Raw genomic sequence first — 14,721 nt, 5'->3', positions numbered from 1 at the left:
CAAAGGCAGAAATTGTTTTCAAATTTAAGTTGTAAACGAGGGGATTTATGTAATATAAGAGCATACTTTTCCCTGTTTTTTTTTAAAAATACCATGTGACCAACTGCACACAACGTACAATTGATTCTTTGCTAATGTTGTGCAGGCTAAGTCCTATTTCCCTTTCTGGAAAGAGATATATAGAAAATAATGCTCCCTCAACTGAAATTATTTCATTCAATGATACAATTTATTAGTTTTGCTCACCATCTGTTTTTCAGCATTTCAGAGTGCAATTTTTAACATGAAGGAAATAAAACAGTGGAAAGGGTAATTGGAGTGGGAGGAGATTCATATGGAGCATAAACATTAGTTATCAATGGAAGCTCATTTTCACAGAAAGCTTGAAAGCAACGATGACTCACAACCGATCCGTCTTTGCAAAATAATACCTACATAGAAGGACTCATCCATATATTTAATTACTTAGTCATATGTTTGCCTTGTGTTTTAGTATCATAGAAACTAGTAACCAACTAACTTGCCTGAGCTTGATCATTTGGGAAACAGTAAGTTCTTGAAGATTGTGTGGAGTAAATGTCATTGGATTCTATCTTGTGTGTAAAGGAACCTCAGCAGTCTAACTTTGCATTTTAATTAAAGATGATGAAAGATTGTATTTATCAAATAAAGCAAGGATATCAGTTTTAAAAACACTGCTTTGATGTAGACCTAGCACTTTTTTTCCATCACCTATTTCTAGCTATCCAAACAGTACTTCTGCTTGAGAAAAACAGCAGATCATGAAGCATCAACGAAGTTCAGGCCTGAGCCCTTCATCAAGGTAAGAGCAAAAAGCAGACAGGTATCTGAATAAAAAGGATGGAAGAGGAGAGGAGGGAGGACAGGAATGGGTGAGGAGTACAAGCGAACACAAGGCCTTTTTATAGTTTTAAAAAAAGCAAAGGTAAAGATGGATATTCTCTGACTTTACATCGCTTAACTTACCTTGATGGAAGCTCCGAGGGTGGATTCAGGAGGCGGACTTGGATCTGCCTGGGGGAAGAATCAGAAAGCCTGCAAAGGGACGGGCTGATGACATCTCGATAACATCATCAGCCCACGACCTAGGAGTGGGATTTCTAAAATTTATTTAAATTAATCATGTTGTGCAGGATATCTGCCTGAGTCCTAAAACCGCTTGAGCAGATTTCTACCAGCGCTCTTACCTGCTCTTCCGTCGCCATTTCAGGTATAGGCTGCTTTTCCTTGGCACATATGGATGACATCAGGGACGGACAGTACAACTGCACCACTTGCCCATCCTACCTCAGTTCTGGAAGACGGCTTCCGGCGCTGGTCAGTGAGAAAGTAATGCTGGATCTCCCTGTGGGCCTTCTCCATAAAAAGGTATGTTCATCTTTTTTCTTTATGTTAAATCACCTTCAAGACAGCTTCATGCCATAAAAATGTCTACACGGCTGCTGCGATAATTTCCCGTCGTCAATTTTCATACTCGCCTTCTGGAGTGGCTGTTCACTCAGGAAGGATGTTTACACTAAATATCAGTGTTGCGGTAATTTTGTGGGTTGTCCTCTGTTGACTGTGACATAGACCCTGCATGTGACGTACAGCATCGACATCATCCTATTCATTTAGTCCATTGTTGTGGAACGCCTGCAGTTCACTTTAGACTGCAGGCAGTCCACAATTATATGTAGGGCTGCCAGAGGAAAAAAATCAGAATGAGAATAAGTTGATCATTTCCATTCTGAACTTTTTACATAGCCTGTGTTACAAATTCCCGTTACACAGCAGCTGTGTAAAAACTATCTTTCTTTGGCTTGGCTTTGCGGACGAAGATTTATGGAGGGGGTAAAAAGTCCACGTCAGCTGCAGGCTCGTTTGTGGCTGACAAGTCCGATGCGGGACAGGCAGACACGGTTGCAGCGGTTGCAGGGGAAAATTGGTTGGTTGGGGTTGGGTGTTGGGTTTTTCCTCCTTTGCCTTTTGTCAGTGAGGTGGGCTCTGCGGTCTTCTTCAAAGGAGGTTGCTGCCCGCCAAACTGTGAGGCGCCAAGATGCACGGTTTGAGGCGTTATCAGCCCACTGGCGGTGGTCAATGTGGCAGGCACCAAGAGATTTCTTTAGGCAGTCCTTGTACCTTTTCTTTGGTGCACCTCTGTCACGGTGGCCAGTGGAGAGCTCGCCATATAACACGATCTTGGGAAGGCGATGGTCCTCCATTCTGGAGACGTGACCCATCCAGCGCAGCTGGATCTTCAGCAGCGTGGACTCTATGCTGTCGACTTCTGCCATCTCGAGTACTTCGACGTTAGGGATGAAAGCGCTCCAATGGATGTTGAGGATGGAGCGGAGACAACGCTGGTGGAAGCGTTCTATAATAGGTGGATAAAGGTGGGATGATAGAAGAGAATAAAACTGAGCAGTGATAGGGGGAGGAATAGCTTTGAATGGAGAGGGAAGGGAAGGGGGTGGGGATCTGGAAGAAAGAAAAGGCCATTTCAGGTGAGCCCTCCACCTTGCAGCAGATTAAAAACTACAAACTCACCTTTCAGGCACCAGCCCTAAAAGGCTGCTTCAGCGTCCCATTCATATTCAAAGACACCTCATAGCGCCCTCCAGATCTGATGGAGGCGGGGGGACTGGTGCTGCAGTGCCATTTGTCATAAATATGCAGCATAACAATGGCCGTCTTCCCTACCCATAATCCCCCATGCAGATGGAACCGTTCTGTGTTTCCCAGAACAGTTCCAGCTGCGTGGGGGATTATGGGTAGGGAAGACCACCATTTCTATGCTGCATTTTGAGTTGCAGAGCGCAGCCCCGAAAACCGAAGTGTCCACACCGGCTGCCCCCCGATAGCCCTAGCAGACCTTCCCTGCCCCAATGGCTCCTGCCGACCTCCCTCCCCAGCGGGACGGGGGTTGTCAGGTAGCTGGGCATTGGGTAGGGGGCTGATGGAGTCATTAGCCTGCCCCTCAACAGCTGCTTAGTGTGGCTGTACATTTGGGTGAGTCGGTGGAGTGCAACACTCCGCCGATTATCCTTCTCCGAGGAGGGTTGGCATCGGCGTCTCAGAGGTGCTGTCGGCACATTCAGGTAGATAAGTATTTAGCCACAAGAGGATATAATCTTTGCCTTTACACGAGGCCATTTGATCCACTTGAAAGGGTCTAAAGAGACTCAGGAAAGGGGTTTATCAGAATCTGCAGAAGTTGATGTTAATGCCATCTTGGAAAGTGCCCAGAAATGGGGTTAAAGAAGTTTTAAATAGGTGAATAGGGAAAATGTTTGATGTTTTAGAAATGTTGTCTTATAAAGTGTTCAAAACAAGAAAGCAGAAATGGATAAGAAGGAAAGGTAGTGATGGAGAAACGGAAAGGGAAGATAAACAAAATATAAAATGGCTACGCTGAACTATTTGACTTTAAATATTAATGGAATACATAACCAAATTAAAAGGAAGAAACTGCTAAATTTACTGAAAAAAGAAAAAAATTGATATAGCATTTGTGCAAGAAACACATTTAACTGAATTGGAGGACAAGAAATTAAAGAGAGATTGGGTAGGACACGTAACACCAGCGTCGTATAATTCAAAAGCAAGAGGAGTAGCTATATTAATTAGTAAAAATGTGCCAATTAAAAGAGAAGAGGAAATAATAGATCCAGCAGGGAGATATGTAATGATAAAATGTCAGATATATTCGGAGTTTTGGAATCTACTCAATGTATATTCACTTAACGAAGAAGATCAAAAGTTTATGCAAGATATTTTTTTGAAGATAGCAGATACGCAAGGGAACATATTAATAGGAGGGGATTTCAACCTGAATTTGGATTCAAATATGGACAAAACTGGGAAAAAAATTAACAGAAAGAACAAAGTAACCAAATTTATAATTAAATCGATGGAAGAAATGCAACTTTTGGATATATGGAGGAAACAACACCCAAAGGAAAAGGAATATTCATATTACTCGGCTAGACATAAAAAATACTCAAGAATAGACCTATTTTTGTTATCAGCTAGTATGCAAGATAGAATAAGAAAAACAGAATATAAAGCTAGAATATTTATCGGACCATTCACCCTTAATATTGACAATAAAGTTAGAGGACATCCCTCCAAGAATGTATAGATGGAGATTAAACTCCATGTTACTCAAAAGGCAGGATTTTAGAGAATTCATTGAAAGACAAATTAAAATGTATTTTGAAATAAACACGGAATCAGTGAAAGATAAGTTTATACTATGGGATGCAATGAAAGCGTTCATTAGAGGGCAAATAATAAGTTATGTAACCAAGATGAAGAAGGACTATAATCAGGAAACAGAGCAGTTGGAAAGGGAAATAGTAAATATAGAAAAAGAATTAGCAATGAAGGAAGATACAACTAAAAGAAGAGAATTGGCAGATAAAAAAATAAAATATGAAACACTACAAACATATAAGGTGGAGAAGAATATAATGAAGACAAAACAGAAATATTACGAACTAGGGGAAAAAACGCACAAAATTCTAGCATGGCAGCTTAAGACAGAACAAGCTAAGAAAATGGTATTGGCATCAAGGAAAAAAGACAAACAAATCATATATAATCCAAAGGAGATCAAGGAAAACTTGAGAGAATTCTATGAACAATTATACCAAACTGAAAACGAAGGGAAAGAAGGGAAAATAGATGAATTTCTAACTAAAATTGAACTACCAAAACTACAAATAGAGGAACAAAATAAATTAACAGAATCATTTGGAATAGTAGAAATACAAGAGATAATAAAAAAATTACCAAATAATAAAACACCAGGAGAGGATGGATTCCCAATAGAATTCTATAAAACATTTAAAGATTTATTAATTCCTCCCCTCCTGGAAGTAATCAACCAGATTGATAAAACACAAAGCTTACCAGATTCATGTAAAACAGCAATAATTACAGTAATACTAAAGCAAGGGAAAGATCCACTCACACCAGCATCATATAGACCAATATCATTACTTAACACAGATTATAAGATAATAGCTAAACTATTAGCAAACAGATTAGCAGAATATGTACCGAAAATGGTAAATCTAGACCAAACTGGATTTATTAAAAAAAGATGCACAACAATATTTGTAAATTTATTAACTTAATTCATGCAGTAGAAGGGAGTAAAGCGCCAACAGTAGCAGTTGCTTTAGACGCAGAGAAGGCCTTTGACAGAGTAGAATGGAATTATTTATTCAAAGTATTGCAAAAATTCAGTTTACCAGAGAAGTATATTAATTGGATTAAAGCATTATATAAGGGACCATTGACGAAAGTGACAGTAAATGGATATATATCAAAGCAATTTAACTTAAGCAGGTCAACACGGCAGGGATGCCCACTATCACTTTTATTGTTCGCATTAGCTATAGAACCACTAGCAGAATTGATAAGAACAGAAAATAATGTAAAAGGGATAAAAATAAAAGACAAGGAATATAAAATCAGTTTATTTGTGGATGATGTTATAGTATACTTAACAGAACCAGAACTATCAATAAAAGAATTATATAAGAAATTGAAGGAATATGGAGAAGTGTCGGGTTACAAGATTAACGTAAATAAAAGTGAAGCAATGCCTATAAATAATGCGGATTTCTCAAAATTTAAGAAGGAATCACCATTCAGATGGCAAATGCAAGCAATAAGATACCTAGGTATACAAATAAATAAAAATCTCTGCTAACTATATAAACTCAATTATTATCCACTAATGAAAAAATTACAGGACGATTTAGAGCATTGGAAAGATTTGCCACTAACACTAATAGGAAGGATAAACTGTATTAAAATGGACATTTTTCCAAGGATATTATACCTATTTCAGGCATTGTCAATACACCTGACAGAGAAATTCTTCAAGGAGTTAAAGAAAATAATAAGGAAATTTTTATGGAAAGGGGGGAAACCGAGGATAGCACTAGATAAATTAACAGAATGGTATAAACAAGGAGGCTTACAACTGCCAAACTTTGTGTAGTTCTTTGTGTAGTTGTGTAGATAATAAAACAAATTATCAATTACGAAAACTAATATTGACGCAAAATAAGTTACTCCCTTTTACAATAGATAACCTTTCCTTTAGAGAATGGGTGAAAAAAGGGATCAAAAGAATAGAAAATTGTTTTTCAGGAAATAGATTAATATCCTTTGAACAAATGAAAGATAAATACAATATAACTCAAGATACAGTGCTGGCATATTACCAATTGAGATCCTACTTGAAGGACAAATTAGGAAGCAGTCTGAGTTTACCAGAAGGAAGTAACTTTGAATATGTGATTACAGATACAATGATAATCAAAAGATTTATAACAAATATGTATATTAAACTGCAAGAAAAGGAGAATGAGGAAACAAATGGTAAAACTAAACAAAAATGGGAACAAGATTTAAATATAAAGATAAAAAAGGAAACATGGGAGAAGTTATGTTCTGGAACGATGAGAAATACAATAAATACAAGGTTACGTATGATACAATATAACTGGATACACAGGCTATACATCACACCTCAAAAGTTAAATAAATGGGACCCAACAGTATCTGATAGATGTTTTCAATGTAAAAAAGAAATGGGAACAACAATTCATGCAATCTGGACATGTGAGAAAGTAGAAAAATTTTGGGAAGATCTAAACCAAATATTAAATAAAATTACAGAAAACAATATACCAAAGAATCCAGAGATCTTCCTCCTAAGTAACATAAAAAACAAAGAATTTGGAATTGATTTGGATGATGCACAAAAAAGATTTGTTAAGATAGCCCTAGCCGTAGCAAAAAAATGTATTATGTCAACCTGGAAATCGGAAGATAATTTGAAAATACAACAATGGTATATAGAAATGAATAAATGTATTCCATTAGAAAAAATAACATATAGTTTAAGAAATAATATTGAAATATTTGAACAAATATGGGAGCCTTACATGAAACACAATAGCGAAAACCTACCGGGGACATTCACTACATAAATTAATGAAAGGAGAAGGAAATGAAAAGAATTGACTCAGTGGAATTTCTTGTTTATTTTTATTAAATGACAACATTGTTTGACTGGTTTAATGTATCCTAGATTTTGTACTTTAAATGGACAGGAGGGGGGAGGTAGGGAGGGTGGGATGGGAGGAGGGAGGGGGGGAGAAAATGGCACTGTATATATTTGAAAAGGAAAAAGTATGTATCATGGTTAATGTGGTTTATGGTGTGAAAAATAAAAAATTTAAAAAAAAAGAAAAAAGAAAGTGCCCAGACGGAATATTGGGTATTACTCCTCCAATTTGCGGGTTGTCTTGGTTTGGCAGTGCATGAGGCCATGAATAGACATGTCAATCTGGAAATGATATGTGGATTTATAGTGGTTGGCCACTGGAAGGTCCCTGTAATTGCAGTGAATGGAGCGAAGGTGTTCAATGAAATTATCCCCAGTCAGTGACCAGTCTCTCTGCTGTAGAGAAGGCCACAACAGGAGCACTGTTGTAAATGATCTGTATACCTCCATTCCCCCATACTGAAAGTTTCAAAGCCCTTTGTTTCTTTACTTTGGCTCATCCTACTTTCTTCAAGTCAGGGAGGTAGCTGTAGGTACCTCCATGGGTCCCAGTTATGCCTGCCTTATTGTTGGATATGTGGAGAAATCCATGCTATGAACCTACACAGGCAAAGCTCCTCAACTACATCGATGTCAGAGAGTAGTGGTAGAAAATTGTTTGTCCAATTGGAGGCTGGTGACTAGTGGAGTTCCTCAGGGATCGGTCCTGGGTCCACTATTGTTTGTTATATATATTAATGATCTGGAAGTAGGGGTGGAGAATTGGATAAGCAAGTTTGCGGATGATACAAAGATTGGTGGTGTTGTGGACAGTGAGGAAGATTACCGTAGATTAAAAGGTGATTTAGGAAGGCTGGAGGTGTGGGCTGAGAAATGGCTGATGGAATTTAATACAGATAAGTGTGAGGTGTTACATTTTGGAAAGGTAAATCTAAATATGTCATATGCATTAAATGGTAGGCTATTGAGATGTGCAGAGCAACAAAGGGATTTAGGAGTGTTGGTAAATAGTACCCTCAAGGCTGATACTCAGGTAGATGGTGTGATGAAGAAGGCATTTGGAATGTTGGCCTTCATAAATCGGAGTATTGAATTCAAGAGTAGGGAGGTTCTGATGAAATTGTACAAGGCATTGGTGAGGCCAAATTTGGAGTACTGCGTACAGTTTTGGTCACCAAATTATAGGAAAGATATAAACAAAATAGAGAGAGTACAGAGAAGGTTCACAAGAATGTTGACAGGATTTCAAGGTTTGAGTTGCAGGGAAAGGTTGTGCAGACTAGGGCTTTTTTCTCTGGAGCGTAGAAGATTGAGGGGGGACTTGATAGAGCTGTTTAAGATTTTAAAAGGGACAGACAGAGTAAATGTGGATAGGCTTTTTCAATTAAGAGTGGGGGAGATTCAAACAAGAGAGCATGGTTTAAGATTGAAGGGGGAAAATTATAAGAGGAACATAAGGGGAAATTTCTTTACGCAAAGGGTGGTAGGGATGTGGAATGAGCTTCCAGGAAACGTAGTTGAGGTGGGATCATTGGTTACATTTAAGGATAGACTGGATAGTTACATGGAGAGGAGAGGACTGGAGGGGTATGGACCGGGTGCTGGTCAGTGGACTAGGAGGGTGGGAATTTGTTACGGCATGGACTAGTAGGGCCAAACTGGCCTGTTCTGTGCTGTAAGTGGTTATATGGTTATTGGTTCTGCCTCCTTCACCCATAATGAGCTCATTAATTTTATCCAGTTTTCTGCTCATTTTTACCCCAATCTCAAATTCACTTGGTCCATCTTTGGCAACACTCTCCCATTTCACGATCTCTGTTTCCATCTTAGGGATAAATTTTTTGCTGATATCTTCTACAAACCCACATTGCCTGTAACCTATAAAGATTCTATTCCTTTTTCTCAATTTCTCTGCTTCTGTTGTATCTGGTCACAGAATGAGGTCTGCCATTCCAGAACATCCAAAATGTCCTTCAAAAAACAAAAAATCATGGCTTCCCCTCTACTACCATCAACTCAGCCCTTACCCACATTTCCACTGTTGACCAGACATCTGCCCTGGCTTCTTCACCTTGAGATTTCCCTTGTCCTCACCAACCACCCCATCAGTTTCAGCAAGCAAGAAATTACCCTCTGCAATTTCTGAACTACACAATTTCCTCACCTCTAACATGATCCCATCACCAGGCATCTCTTCTCCTCTCCATTCCCTCACTCAAGGACTTTCTCATCCACTCATCCCTTCTCATTTATCACCCCCATAGTACCTACATCTGCGACCGAAAGAAATGTTACACCTGCACTCACACCTCCTTCCTCACCACCATTTGGGGGTCCAAAACAATCCTTCCAGTAAAGCAGGGATCATCTACTACATCTGGTGCTCCTGTTGTGGTCTCCTCTAAATGGGAGAGACGATGCAGATTGGGAGATCATTTAATTGACCACCTTCTTTCTATTCACTGCAATAACAGGGATCTCCTAGTGACCATCCATTTTAATTTCACACATCATTCCCAGGTCATCTACTGCATTTGGTGTTCCTGTTGTGGCCTCTTCTACATCAGAGATATGATGCAGATTGGGAGATCATTTTATTGAGCACCTTCATTCTGTCCGCTGCAATTACAGGGCTCTCCCAGTGGCCAACCATTTTAATTTCACACATCATTCCCAGATCAGACTTCAGATCTGGAGACCAGAAGACTTACAGCTCAGCCAGAACCAGCCCGAGGAGGGGAATCTCTCAGGCTAAACATGCATGCAAACAAAGGATCGAGGAGCATTTCAACTCCTTAGACTCCTGGCGCATGTGGCATGGTGTATAGATCATTACAGACATCAAACCACCAAGCACTGTACCCCCTTCCAGCTGTGCTTCCATCCTTGAGGTGCTCAATTACTTCTATGCTCGCTTTGATCGACAGAACAAGGAGGTTACCCTCAAAGCGGATCTTCCACCTGGTGAACTGCTCTCTCACTTTCTACCTCAGATGTTTACACCACCCTGAGAAGAGTGAATGTACAGAAGGCAGCTGCTCTGGATGGTATACTTGGCCGTGTATTCAGATTATGTACAGGGGAGTTGGCCGGGATCTTTATGGACATATTTAATCTGTCACTGGCCCAGGCAGTTGTCCCCACAAGCTTCAAGATTGTCACCATTGTGCCGGTGCCAAAGCATTCCACTGCCATGAGCCTGCACTCACCCCCATCATTGCAAAGTGTTTTGAGAAACTGGTTCTATCACATTTGAAATCCTGTTTGCCCACCCCCAGATTCCCATCAATTTGCCCATCAAACCAAAAGGTCATTTGAGGATGCCATCTCCATGTCTCTTCCTTGACCCACTTGGACAGTCCCAACTCTAATGTCAGAATGTTGTTCATTGACTTTAGTTTGGAATTCAATACTGTGATTCCCTTCAAGCAGATCATTAAACTTCCTGCTTGGTAACAGCTCATCCCTCTGCAATTGGACCTTGGACTTAAATTAGAAAACCTTTCCACTTCGATTCTCACTCTGAGCACTGGCGTGCTTCAGGGCTGTGTGCTGAGCCCTCTTTTATACTCTCTTTTCACCTATGACTGTGTTCCTGTACATGGTTAACTCCATAATAAAGTTCACTGATGACACCAGCATGGTTGACTGATGAGAGGGGATGATAAGAGAGCCTACAGGGACAAGGTCCAGCACCTGTCCACGTGATGTGCCAACAATAACCTGTCCCTTTACACCCAAGGAGATCATTGTGGACTTCAGGAATGCTGGGAGCCACACTCATGCCCCCATCTACATTAATGGAGCTGTAGTGGAACGTGCATCAAGCTTCAAATTCCTAGGTGTCCACATTTCTGATGTCTCACCTGCCCCCTGAATTATTCCATCTTGATCAAAAAGGTGCAACAATGCCTTTATTTCCTGTGGACCATCAAGAAGGCTCACCTCTGATCCAAGATACTGATGGAATTTTACCGCTCTACCATTGAGAGCATACTCATCTACAACATCCCATATCGGACCGTAAAGCACTCCAGCAGGTGGTGAAAACTGCCCAGTGGATTATCAGCACCCATTTTCCCACCATTTGGAACATTTATCAGAAATGCTGTCTGGGATGCATCTCACCCTAACTATGGACTTTTTACTCTCTTTCCATCCAGAAGATGCTACATGAGCCTCCACTCCCAAAACAGCAGGCTCAAGAAGAGTTTCTTTCCTGAGGTTATGATCCTGCCAAATCTTGCATCACAGCACTGAGCAGTATTGGACCCATATTTTACTGTCAGAACTTTTATATTTGTTTGTTTGCTGGAGTGCTTGTTTTTATTTGCAGTTACTTGTAAATACCACTATTCAACAGCTTATGTTCTTTCTGGGCACTCTTCAACTAGACAGCATTACATCAACTTCCACAGTTTCTGTTAAACCCCTCCCGAGTCTTTCTCTTTCCATATCCTCCTTTCCTCCAGGTTGCCACCCCTTCCCACTCCATTCAAAAAGTTCCCCTCCCATTACTGCTCATTTTTTTTCTTTTCTACCCTCTCACCTACAACCTATTACCTATTACCAGTTAGCCTGTACTCCTGCCCCTTCCTCAATCCTCTCCTCCTCCAACATTTCATTCAACTGCCTGTCTCCTTTTTATTCATCCCTTAACAAAGGGCTCAGGCCAAAAACGTTGGTAACCCTTTACTTCCTATAGATGTTCCATGACCTGCTGATTTTCTCCAATACTTTTGTGCATTCTATTACAATCACATTGTCTGCAGACATTCCTGTTTAACAAGTATTTTTTATTCCATTTCTAATATTGGCAACAGGTGGTTAAAAAAGATGATTAAAATCACAAAACAATTTCAATAACTTGTTTTCTTCTCAGGATGCTTGCTGAAGAGTGTAACCCCTAATTTCTTAAAATATCAAGGCTTTCCTAAGAAATTGTCTTGGGCAAAAGCAGCAGTCAAGGAAGCAGTTCCAAATAATTGCTTCATGTATTTTGATCACCCATACTCTGTTCTAAATTACTCAATGATATTTAAAGGAAAAATAATTGCCATTGATTTCTCATGAGAATATTCAGCAAGGAAATTTCAGGTCTACATGATCTACCATTCAGATTGATTGGTATCAGTTATCTGAAAAATACTGCTATCTTGTCTTTATGGAGGGAATACTGAGTATTTAGAATCTCATGTTTTTTATCTATTATTGAAACAGGAATATTGTGAAGAAATTACATAAACATTGAGGTTGATATGTACAGTCCAATAATCCTTTCAAGCATGTTATGACAATTGCCTTCAGTCACAGCATTAAGTATAGAAGCAGGAATATCATGTCATAACTGTACAAAATAATGAGTCCATACAGAGCTTTGGTAACCCAGCTATGGGAAATACAGGGCCTTCCATAATGTTTGTGACAAATATGCCTTTTTTCCCTTTATTATCCCCTGTTCTCCACAGTTTTAAATTTATAATCAAACAATTCACATGTAATTAAAGTGCACATTCCAGATTCTATTCAAGGTTATTTGTATACATTTTGGTTTGACCATGTAGAAATTGCAGCACTTTTTGTACATAGTACCCCCATTTCAGGGCACCATAATATTTGAGACATTTGGCTTCATTTGTGAGTACTCAAGTATGTTTAATTGCTTTGTTGGTACAGACATAAGAGAGCTAAGCTTGCTTCTAAGCTTTTGATCACCTTTGGAATCTGAAGTTGCCATTTTTCAATATGACGACCAGAATTGTACCAATGAAAGTCAAAGAAGGCATTGTGAGGCTGATAAAAAGAATAAAACAGTAGTGTGCACAACAATCACATCGACATGATAGAGTGATTAAACAGCTTTAATTATCAAAAACCTGAGCCAAACTGAAGGTTTAGCTATGGGCACCTGTATGAGTCCCAGCTATGCCTGCATTTTTGTTGCCTACATGGAGCAGTCCATGTTCCATGCCTATACTGGCATCCGCCCCCTTCTTTTCCTTCGCTACATCAACAACTGCATTGGCGCTACTTCCTGCATACATGCTGAGCTCATTGACTTCATCAACTTTGACTCCAGCTTTCACCCTGCCCTCAAATTTACCTGGCCCATTTCTGACACCACCCTCCCCTTCCTTGATCTCTTAGTCTCTATCTCTGGAGACATCTTAGCTACCAATATCTACTATAAGCCCACAGATTCTCACAATTACCTGGACTATTCTTCTTCCCACCCTGTCACTTACAAAAATGCCATCTCTTTTTCTCAGTTCCTTCCATTAACCCCACCCCCTTTTTACTCCCCTATCTCACCCCATTCTCCTCTTCCCCTTTACCCCCTCAATTTCTCCTTACCTATTTTCCATATACCTCCTAACCTCTCCTCCCCCTCCCTTTCTCCTAGGCATTCCATGCATTCCTTCCTATTATACTGTAGTGAACTGGGATTCACTAGAAGTGTGCTGTACTGACAACTAGTTCCAAATCCTGGCCCCTCCCCCAGGGGCCCCCTGTATGTAATCCTGGTTTTTTGCCTAAACCCAGAACCCCTCTGAAGCCTGTTCATGAACCCTACCTGTGTTGTAAACTAATAAAAGCATTAGTTCTCCCTTCAGTTGAGTGTAAGCTTTTATCTACACTACAATTTTATTAGCTTACAACACATTCTTGATTTTGCCCCTCTTGGCGTTGCTGAACATGAATGCAACAGAGCGCTGGTCTGTGAGGAGTGTAAATCTTCTACCAGCCAGATAGTGCCTCCAATTGACACAGTCTCCATCAGGGACCTGGCACCCACCAGAACAATGGATCTGTTGCCTCAGGTGCCCCACGAGCTACTGAGCTTTTCTCCCCAACCTCGCTCAGGGCCTCAGGGGACCCAGTTCAGGAGGGGAGTGAACCCCCCTCCTCTATCATCAAGCCAGAGCCCCAGCCCACTACCCTTCCATCACAGGTGGACCAGGAGAGTCATGGAGCCCAAGTCTCCCCAAGTGCTAAGGCGCTCCACCAGGATCTCCAGATTTCCGGAGCACCTGAATCTGTAAATAGTATTGTAAATATTTCTCTTCTGTGTCTATTACCATCTTCTGATCCTTGTTCTCTTCATCCACAGTCCCTTAATTCTGAAGGAAGTGGTGAATGTAGTGAACTGGGATTCACGAGAAGTGTGCTGAACTGATGATTGGTCCCGCCTCCCGGCACATCCCCGCAAGCCGTATATAACCCTGGTTTCCAGCCTAAACTCAGAATCCCTCTGAAGCCTGTTCATGAACCTTACCTGTGTTGTAAGCTAATAAAAGTGTTAGTTCTCCCTCCAGTCAAGTGTGATCTTTTATCTACGCTACATATACTTCTCTCCCTCTAGCCTATCACGGATCCCCCCTCCATTCTCTCCCTCTAGCTAATCACATCTCCCCTCCCCACCCCGTTTTTCAAATCTCTGAACATTCCTTTCTTTCACCAGCCTTGATGAAGGGTCTCGACCCAAAACATGGACTTACTGCCTCTATTAGATGGTGCCTGACCTCCTGATTTCTTGCTGCATTTGTGCATTTTCATTTTATTTATTCCAGCATCTGCAGATTATTGTTACTTGTGGTATCCTTGTGTAGGGCAATGTACAGATCTTA

At 40.4% G+C, this 14,721-nt stretch overlaps 1 long non-coding RNA gene across 1 annotated transcript; it reads left to right on the top strand.

The window, feature by feature from the left end:
• Positions 1–719: 719 nt before the first annotated feature.
• LOC138762702 (uncharacterized) lies at positions 720–14,398 on the top strand. Its single transcript, XR_011357066.1, has 3 exons — positions 720–823; positions 1,232–1,389; positions 14,205–14,398. It is a non-coding gene; the product is annotated as an uncharacterized lncRNA (long non-coding RNA).
• Positions 14,399–14,721: the final 323 nt, after the last annotated feature.

This window comes from Narcine bancroftii, chromosome 5 (genome assembly GCF_036971445.1).
Source record: "Narcine bancroftii isolate sNarBan1 chromosome 5, sNarBan1.hap1, whole genome shotgun sequence".
Classification (NCBI taxonomy): domain Eukaryota; kingdom Metazoa; phylum Chordata; class Chondrichthyes; order Torpediniformes; family Narcinidae; genus Narcine; species Narcine bancroftii.
Note: the sequence above shows the minus strand (reverse complement) of the source record. Positions and strands in the feature narration are given on the sequence as shown.